This window comes from Jaculus jaculus, chromosome 18 (assembly GCF_020740685.1).
Source record: "Jaculus jaculus isolate mJacJac1 chromosome 18, mJacJac1.mat.Y.cur, whole genome shotgun sequence".
Lineage (NCBI taxonomy): Eukaryota > Metazoa > Chordata > Mammalia > Rodentia > Dipodidae > Jaculus > Jaculus jaculus.
In genome coordinates this window covers 61209119-61218091 of record NC_059119.1, presented here as the reverse complement: position 1 = coordinate 61218091, position 8973 = coordinate 61209119, and the positions used below count along the sequence as shown (strand labels likewise).

The 8973-nt window shown below is 40.4% G+C and overlaps 1 long non-coding RNA gene across 1 annotated transcript; it reads left to right on the top strand.

Annotated features, from left to right (window-relative positions):
• Positions 1-3906: 3906 nt before the first annotated feature.
• LOC123455814 lies at positions 3907-8757 on the top strand. The gene is made up of 4 exons (XR_006634155.1): positions 3907-4172; positions 4919-5026; positions 6422-6479; positions 6857-8757. It is a non-coding gene; the product is annotated as an uncharacterized LOC123455814 (long non-coding RNA).
• Positions 8758-8973: the final 216 nt, after the last annotated feature.

The following is an 8973-nucleotide window of genomic DNA, read 5'->3' as shown; positions in this document are numbered from 1 at the left end:
AATCTGAGCAATGAAGCTACTTTTGAGAAACATGAACTAGCCTTTTAAAAAGTCCGTGTCAGCCAAAACAACAAGCCAAGACTGACTGGATGAAATTGCAGACATGTATACTTAGCAAAATACTGTGAAGTGCTGATTGAAACAAGCCAACTCCCATATTCTCCTGGAGCCTTAACACCCAAAGTAAAACTGTGGTGTGACTCAGTTTACCTGAAGAAGAATAAGAGTCGTGATAGAAAGATCTTCTCACAGGCCTGAGAAGAGAGTTCAATAGTAGGTTCCGTTCCTCACAAGCCCAGGGCTCTGGGTTCAATCCCAAATGCAATGAGGAAGCAACCGAACAAAGGGCTCCTTGTTTAGGTGTCTCCTTATCAAGACGCTTGCAAGACCTGCTCTTCTCTCACTCCCTTTCTCTGTCTTTCTCTCTCTGTCTCTCTCTCTCTCTCTCTGTCTCTCTCTCTCTCTCTCTCTCTCTCTCTCTCTCTCTTTCTCCCTATGCTTAGATCTATATTAATTTTTCCCCCTTGGGGCTGGAGAGATGGCTTAGTGGTTAAGGCACTTGCCTGGGAAGCCTAAGGACCCATGTTCCACTCTCCAGATTCCACATAAGCCAGACGCACAAAGGTGAGGCAAGTGCAAGGTCGCACATGCACATTAGGTAGCGCAAGCATCTGGAGTTCAATTGTACTGGCTGAGGCCCTGGTGTGCCAATCCTCTCTCTCTCTCTCTCTCTCATTCTCTCTCTCTCTCTCCCTCTTTCTCTCTCTCTCTTCTCTCTCTCTCTATCATGCTCTCTCTCACACTTGTTTGCTCTTACTCTCTCTAACATAAAAATAATAACTAAATAAATAATATATTTTCTAGGGCTTTTGTGCTTGTTTGTGTGCATGTGTGCGTAGGCCAGAAGTGGGCTTCAGGTGTCTTTCGCTCATTCTTTTAAGATAAGTTCTGTCAATGAACCTGGAGCTCACCAACTTGGCTGAACTAAGTAGCCAACAAGAATCAGGGTTTTCCTGGATTTACCTCCCCAGAGCGGGGATTGTAGGTATGTACCTCCACACCTGGCATTTTAGGAAACCGATACTCGGGTGATCATGCTGATGTGGCAAGCACTGTGCCCACGGATCGGTACCCCCTGCCTTCAAATCCCTTTCTTACTTAGCTCCAATTTTGCTTCATACTGAAAAGAAAGAGAGGGGTAGAAAGAAGGGATGGAGGGGAAGAGAAAGATAGAAAAAAAAAGATAACTTTCTCCACCAGGTCCATCTGCGCAGGATTTTCCACTGTGACAAATAACTGTGCGCAGTGAGGGCACATCGTCCTAGAAGGATGGTTTCTCAGGAGTCACAGGAAATTGTGAAATCTGAAAATGCAACAGAAATTACTTGTAGCCCACAATAAAGTCAGAGCCTTGAAGGCTAGAGGATATGTAACCTTCCATGTGCCACTTTGTCATTCATAACTCCTTCAGACGTATTTTCTTTATGATTAACTGTAGTGACTAACAACATGGTTATTTAGTCAAAGACCTTGGGATTGAAAAATTACAGTAGAGAATAATTTCTGGTAAAATGACTCCAATTCATAACACACACACACACACACACACACACACACACACACACACACACAAATGTCAAAACACAAACAAATGCATTTAAGAAGAACATTGGAAATAAATGAAATTTATTTCTTAATTTGGTTGCTCTGAGGTAATATATCTTGTGAGGAATACAAGTAATACAGGAAGAAAAAATAAATGAAGAGGAAGGCGCACCAACTCGTCAGTTAGAAAGAACAAGGAGAGGTTTTAAAACGACAATTTTGTTCTTCTCTTTCTGCTAAGAATTCTTGGTCTTTTCATTCAGTTTTCTCCATACACGGCTGCAGAGCCTCAAACTCCACTGGTTATCCCTTCCATCCATGGCCCTGTGCCTGCCCACATTTATCTGAATATATAAGCCTGCCCTTTGCTCAGATTTATGGATATAGCCAGGGCTGTGTGTATTTACAGTGTTCTGACCTGAAGACCCCCGGCTGCAGCAGCAGAGGAGGGAACTGGGACTTATTCCATAAACGGAGACAAATATGAGCAGGGAGTAGAGAATTTGCTGGCACTTAACATTTTTAACTATTTGGCCAAACTTAAAAAAACAAAAAGAAGAAATTACCAATTAGATTAGAGCAGAAGAAAAAAGAGGGGATGAATGCAGACTTGGAGAGAGTAAACTATACTTTTACTGACTGAATCAGAAGTAACATATGTCTTAAGTAAAGCCTACAATATTCATTAGAGAATTCACAGGCAACACAATCAGGATGACATAGTCGTGGAATACAGCTGCTTTAAAAATGAAAATAGGGGTCTGGAGGGATGGCTTAGCAGTTAAGGTATTTGTCTACAAAGCCAAAGAACCCAGGTTCGATTCCCCAGGAACCACGTTAGCCAGATGCACAAGGGGGCACACACATCTGGAGTTAGTTTGTGGTGGTGGAGGCCCTGGAGCGCCCAGTCTCTATCTCCCTCTCTTTCTTCCTCTTTCTGTCAAATAAATAATTAAAATAAAATATTTAGAAAATGAAAATGTGCAAAAAGAAGCAAATGGATGATATAGTCTTCAACTTAGATTTCAACAGAGCAAAGAGCTATGTGTAGGTGAGTGGAAAATTGGAGATGTGCCATCACATGGTGTTCTTACAGTGACCGAACCTACTCTAATGGTGACATGGTGATTTGACTGAAACTTTTGTTTTAACTAAATTACATTGAAAATAACATGATGTGCATTATTTCTAACAGTGAGGAAGGAAAATTCATGTGCTTAGCACTGTGAGGCTCTATAAATGTTAACAGTGTCATTAGTAAAACTATTTTTTTTGCTGGAAATAAAAAGGAAAATGAATTCCACAACTGAACTTGGGAAGTTTTGTAATACAAAGTTGCATAAATTCATTTTATTTTCCATTTCTATGTACCATTTTATGCTTAAAATGAAACGTAAAAGCGCAGTAGGGTTAAGAAATATATTTGGCTATTACCTCAGTACAAACATTAATGGTGGAAACTTGGGGAAAAAAAAAAAGATGGATAGCAAAAAACCTAACAAGATTCCATTTCTAAAGTGAAATGAGGTACCTGGTGTGCAAGGACACTAATTTCCAAATGCTGTCATTTTTTAATCTCCCTCTAAAGTCACGAAACGCGTGTTGTACAGAGCGTGCACCCAGAGCAAAGCACTAGGAGAACAACCGCATCACAGCCACGGTTCTTCCCCGAATCATTTCTGCTGAGATTCATTTGCCAGCGAAATCGCGTCTCTCTAATATGTGTCTCTCTAGTATGGTGTAGATCATACCAACCGTGGGTTTCCACGTATCCATTTCTGAGCTGAGGCCTGGTTCAGTGTGCCAGGGAAGAAAAAAAAAAAAAAGAAAGAAAGAAAAATACACGCCCCACAAAGAACATTGAGACGAATGGCTCTATTTTATGAGCCATAAAAGTTTTATTCATCTTGACACTGAAACAGGTTTAGGCACTGAGTTGACACGCCTTAAATAAATAAGTGGAATTAATTCCCCAGCCCTTGAAACAATCGTGGCATGCATGTAGCAGGGAGAAATGCTCCATTGTTTCCCGTGGCGCCTGATATTGATATTATTTGTGTTTTCTGCGCTGCTTCCTCAGGGGCCTGGTGGGCCCACTTCAGACTCATCCCCTGTTTTATTAGAGGTTGAAAAAGGTTCAGGACCTGGTTGTACCACAGCTCCCACCGACAGCTAAGGAACCAGTTTGGCGTCTGGTTTATCTGTTGTTTTACTGCTGACCTTCCAATCAACTTTAACCCCTGACCTCTGGAGGCATCTATCATGAGAAGAGGCTGTTTAACACAAATGGTGCCTGTTTATAGGGGAAGAGGCTGAGAAGATTTCCTTTTTTTGTGAAGAATTTAGTTTTTTCACCCCTCTTTTCTCAGCCACCACAGGTGAATTCCCTCTTGGCAGCTGGCTTATGAAATAATCTGGAGGGAGTCCTTAATGAGCAGAAAGCCCCCTCAGCTGGAGATAAATATATGCAAATGAGATGCACAAACAAAGGAGCCTGGACAGAGAAATATCTGCCGTTCCAGCAAAACGCCGCCTGCAGCTCGAAGATGAACAGCTTTGATAAAATGGTAACAAAAAAAGCACCTTTTTATCCTCCAGCGTGTTTTACATTGCAATGGCCCATTGTCACTGCGGCCCAGTGGAGCGTGCATAGGTTTTCTGCACTGTTTCAGAAAACTGTTTAAACATTTGTTTTAAGGCATTCGTGGAATATAATCACTGGACTGCCTCTTTGTTGTGATTTCTGAGTGTGTCCGACGTGGCTGAAGCTCTTACCTGTTGATCTTTCTGCACTTTAACGGTGCTGCCTTGATGAGCTCGCTCACATGTTGGTGACTCTTTCTGGCTCTAGTTAGGACGATTCTTTTTCTATGCTTTTTTTTTTTTTTTTTTTTCCAATTTCAATGAAGAGAGATTTCAAGTTTATAAGTAGTTTTAAAAAAATAAATAAACTGGCTTTGAGAAGCACCCAAACAACTTGTTTAATGATGGCAATCAACAGTGCCAAGCTAATTGAGAGACAGGCGTGTAACATGCTGATTTTAATAAGCTTTAAAAAGCAATCTCTAACTTTTAAAAGTCTTTTTTTTTTTCCTTTAATCGTCTTTGGTTCATATGATACCCAAACAAACAAAAACCATTAAAATATGTTTTTAATATGTATTCACAATGTTATTAGTTGGTGTTCTAAATTAGCCTTGTGTTTTGTAAAACACTGATTTGATGAGCTTTAGGAAAGGAGAAGTTGAAATGATCAACCTATTTCGGTGGGTGGGGGGTGGAGGATAAAGATTTTTCTTTTCCTCTCTAAAAGGAACAAAGCCCTGAACCCAAAGATCTTACTGCAGAGAGCTTGGGCTCCTGACCTGGAAACTGCTGTGTCTCTGCTGTTCTGTTGAGGTGACTGGTGACGGCAGCTAAGGTGAGGCAGGAGACGTCACTCACCAGCCAGCGCTCTCCTTTATTTTCACGCCAGGCTTGTGCCCAGGGCCTCGGTGGACGGGCTCTTCACATGCCCTTCGCCTACATTACTTCGCCTGCGTGGCTGGCACCAGCGTGCACACACATCCTCTGAATACTGTTCAGCCTTCACATTCCGTGTGCATTTCATCAGGCAAATGTCACCTTTACTAATAACGAGAAAACCTCCCCATTTTTAATCATGCCCCTCCTGTTGCATGGGTGGGGTGGGGAGGCAGCAAGCGGCCGGGGTAGAAGGGCGAATAAACAAGCGTGGAGCAGCCTGACCAAAGGCAAGAGGAAGGAAGGGGAAACAAAATGCTTATCTGGGATTAAAATATGACACATGCTCTGCCATCCCAATGTCTGTATTAGGGCGTTATGCAATTCAGGATTTCAGGAGTTAATAGAAACTTGGTTATATTAGGGCTGCTTTTCCAAGCCCAGATTTAAAGCAACGTAATTACGCTCAACTGCTGTTGTTTGAAAGGGCAAACAGCGTCTTAGGCACACAACAATGAAATCACAGCTGAGATTTAGGTTAGCAAAAGCCAGCTTCTCCGGGCTTTTATGATTCATTATTTCCCATTAAATACAGTATTAGAAGTGTACACTAGATAGCTCATGGTTGCTGCTCTCGGAACACATTATCTGTATTACGCAGGTCTGGGGAGCAGAATTAGAAAACTTTGGGGGAATGAGCAATATGGGTTTGCTGATAGGAGTACCATATGGTTCATCTTCTCCAATTGCTTTCATTGCGACTCTGATGCTGGAGAAATTAAAGTTTTATTTGATGTGGCACAGCTTAATGAACTGTCTTCTGTTAGGAAAATTGAATATGTTTCCTGTGATTTGAGCACAGAGCCTCCACGCTTTGCCTGATGAGGGATGCATTATGTATTGTTTATTTAGCATCTTGAAAACAAAAGCAAGATATTGGAGGTAAAATTGATTACTGTTGTATTGCATTATATAATCAAGTTTTTTCCTTTTATATTTCCCTTTACAATCCTCTAGCGATATTTTACTATGAGACTGTTCCTGGATTTTGTTTTCAAAAGGATATAGAGCTTGATTTTATCAAAACACCTTTAACCAGCAAGCCACATGAAACTCTAACCACAGTCTTCTTTTATTCATATATGAATATATACATGTATATGTATGTATGTAGACATGTATATTATATGTATTTATGTATGAGGTCTGAAGAATGATGATGCTTGGGAAGGTAGGAGACAATTCAGTCTGTATACATCTAACTACAGAACTTCTAGTGAGCTCCCACTGTGTTTTGAGAGATCTAACCTTTGGCTACTTGGAAGGCAATGTAAATTTCTTTTGTTTGAAATAGACCACTTAGGAACATGCTGAACTGGGACTATACAAGAATGAAGAAATGTTTAATATTTGTAAGTACAAACTTTATAATATCAAGTTTTAAATTTTCCAGTTAGTTGTCAGGGAACAAAAAGCTAGATTTGATCTAAAAACTAAAAGACAAAAACATGGAATATATATTCCATGCATTTGTATTTTTCTTAGTTGAATACATATAATTAAAGATTAAAAATACATAATCAAAAATCTACTTCCATGCTCAGAAAGCTGGGATGTAACTTGAGTGAAGGTTTCCACTCTTTGAAGAATCTGTAAAGATATACATTGACATTTTGTTTAATTTCCTCATTTTTGTTTGTCTTTTTTTTAAATAAAAAGGCTAGATAATTGCCAAAAAGACTAAATATAAAAATCGTGTTCTAATGTCTGCATTTCTTTCATTGTTCAGTGAGAAATATTCCTCACATGACCTGATGACTCAAACACACCAATCTGTATTAAGAAGTGGATAAATACAAACATTTAAAGGAATCAACATTTATCTGGAATACACAATTTCAATGCTCCTCAGCCTCACCCTCAAAAGAGTCATTTGTCTTCTGCATCCTGAGTTGTTTAGAGGATTCTGGCAAATATAGCAGTTAAACAAACTTCTCACACAATCTAAATACTGTCTGTTCAAAATAAGACTTCCAGTGTTTATAGCCCATAAGTGAAGAATAAAAAAAAAAATCTGGTATTTACCCAAGGACCATGCACTTGAAAACGTCTCTGAACAAAGTGTTTAAGCAAAACTTTGGCTACAGACATTCTCAGTTCTTCAATTTTTCTGGCATTCCCTGCCTTGGAGGAATTTTCACACCAGTTTGTTATTTCTCTTGAAATTAACTGATTAAATTTTAGCCAGAAATGACTGGGGGACCTGGGCGCAACAACTTCCTTTCGAAACAGAGGAAAAGAAAACATCCCACTGCCCCCACCCCCCAGACCCCCATCTCCTGACAAGGGCCTCGGAGGAGAGGCCCGATTATGCATTGTGATCAGCGTGGTGTGATTTGACTGTTGACAAAGTATCGTCGGCAGTGAGAACAGCACAGTCAGGAGCGTGGCGGGTTGTAATCAAGAAGATGCTTAGCTGTGCAACACTGCATCTTGAGCAGATTTGAATCAGCATTGCCTGAAGGGGGTACACACACACCGAAAGAAAACTCCATTCACTCTTAGAGGGAACATTAGAGTGGCACTTGAAGTAAAATTTGACACGCGTTAATTGCTCTGTGGCTCTCCTAATTAGAGACTCAGACTCTTCCACATGGCCTTGCTGGACAAATACCGAAACTGCAAATTGGTCTGACCAAGAAGTTGTGCACGTAAGACTGGACTCCACATTCTGGTTCACTTCCAAACAGTGGTCAGCTGGGGAGCAATGCCCACTTTTCTCTTCAGCCCAGGCTTAAAGGCGAGCCTGGTGAACAGTTCACCATCACGCCTAATGCAAAGGAAGCGGGTGCTGCTGGGGTCTGCATAGGCAGGTGGAAACGTCCCTGTGGTAGCCTGCTTCCTATGAAATACTTCAGGTGGAAGAAAGACAGTGAGAGGCTAGTATACTCATGTTTCTACTTAGATCATGCAGAAATTGTCGAGGCAGACTTTTTCAGACACCATGTTCCATTTTTCTCAGTTTTAACCTTGCACTCCAGGTTCACCCTTCTTGTCCTAAAGTAATTACACTACTGTTTGGCCCCCATGTTGCCACCAAATATGATACCATAATTTTGGCTTCCTTTATTCAACTTCTCTTGTCTAGCCCTTGAACTCCTTTTAATTCATTAACATATTGAATTTTTTCAATTTTCCATTTTCTTGCAATAACAATATTAATGCCGGAATGAAAGCTTGATTGGAGCTAAATTACTTGTTACCTGCTGGCATTTATTTATATGGCATTGAATTATAAAGCTTTGCTATTGTCATGCCTTGGGCGAATTGTTTATGACACCAGTAATAGGAGTAATTGTTATTGTTGAAATTACCTGTCAGCTACCCATAGCAGTGGCCCTTGTCCCACTGACAAATAGTGACAAGGGAGAGGCATCCTCCATGCGTCCCCCTGATGGCTTCTCCTCTGATAATAAGAAGTGCAGGGCCTCTGATAATTTGCCTGTCACTGTTGAGTGCAGCTCAGAGAGAGTTGGCCAAATTGTTGTCATTCACTTTGACAAAGACAGCAAAATGCTCCCATGGAGGAGGAGGATTATCAAAATAAATGAAATCACTTACACCCTCTTTGTTTGTTTGGCTCAAGAATTGCATGGCTTTGTATGAGGATGTTAAATCAAGGTCCTGGTCTTATAAGTGCTCCTCTGTTCATTCTAAGATGAGGATCCTAGAGCAGGAATGAAGATGTTTGTAGACTTACTATTTTGCAGGTAGCATCAGTTGGTCAAAATTTGAATTCATCAAATGTAAAGAAAAACATCAATAAAATTATAACAAGAATTCTACTTGTGTTTGAAGGCATACATTTCAAACTTATGTAAAATTCCTGTTTTCTCTTCTTGGACT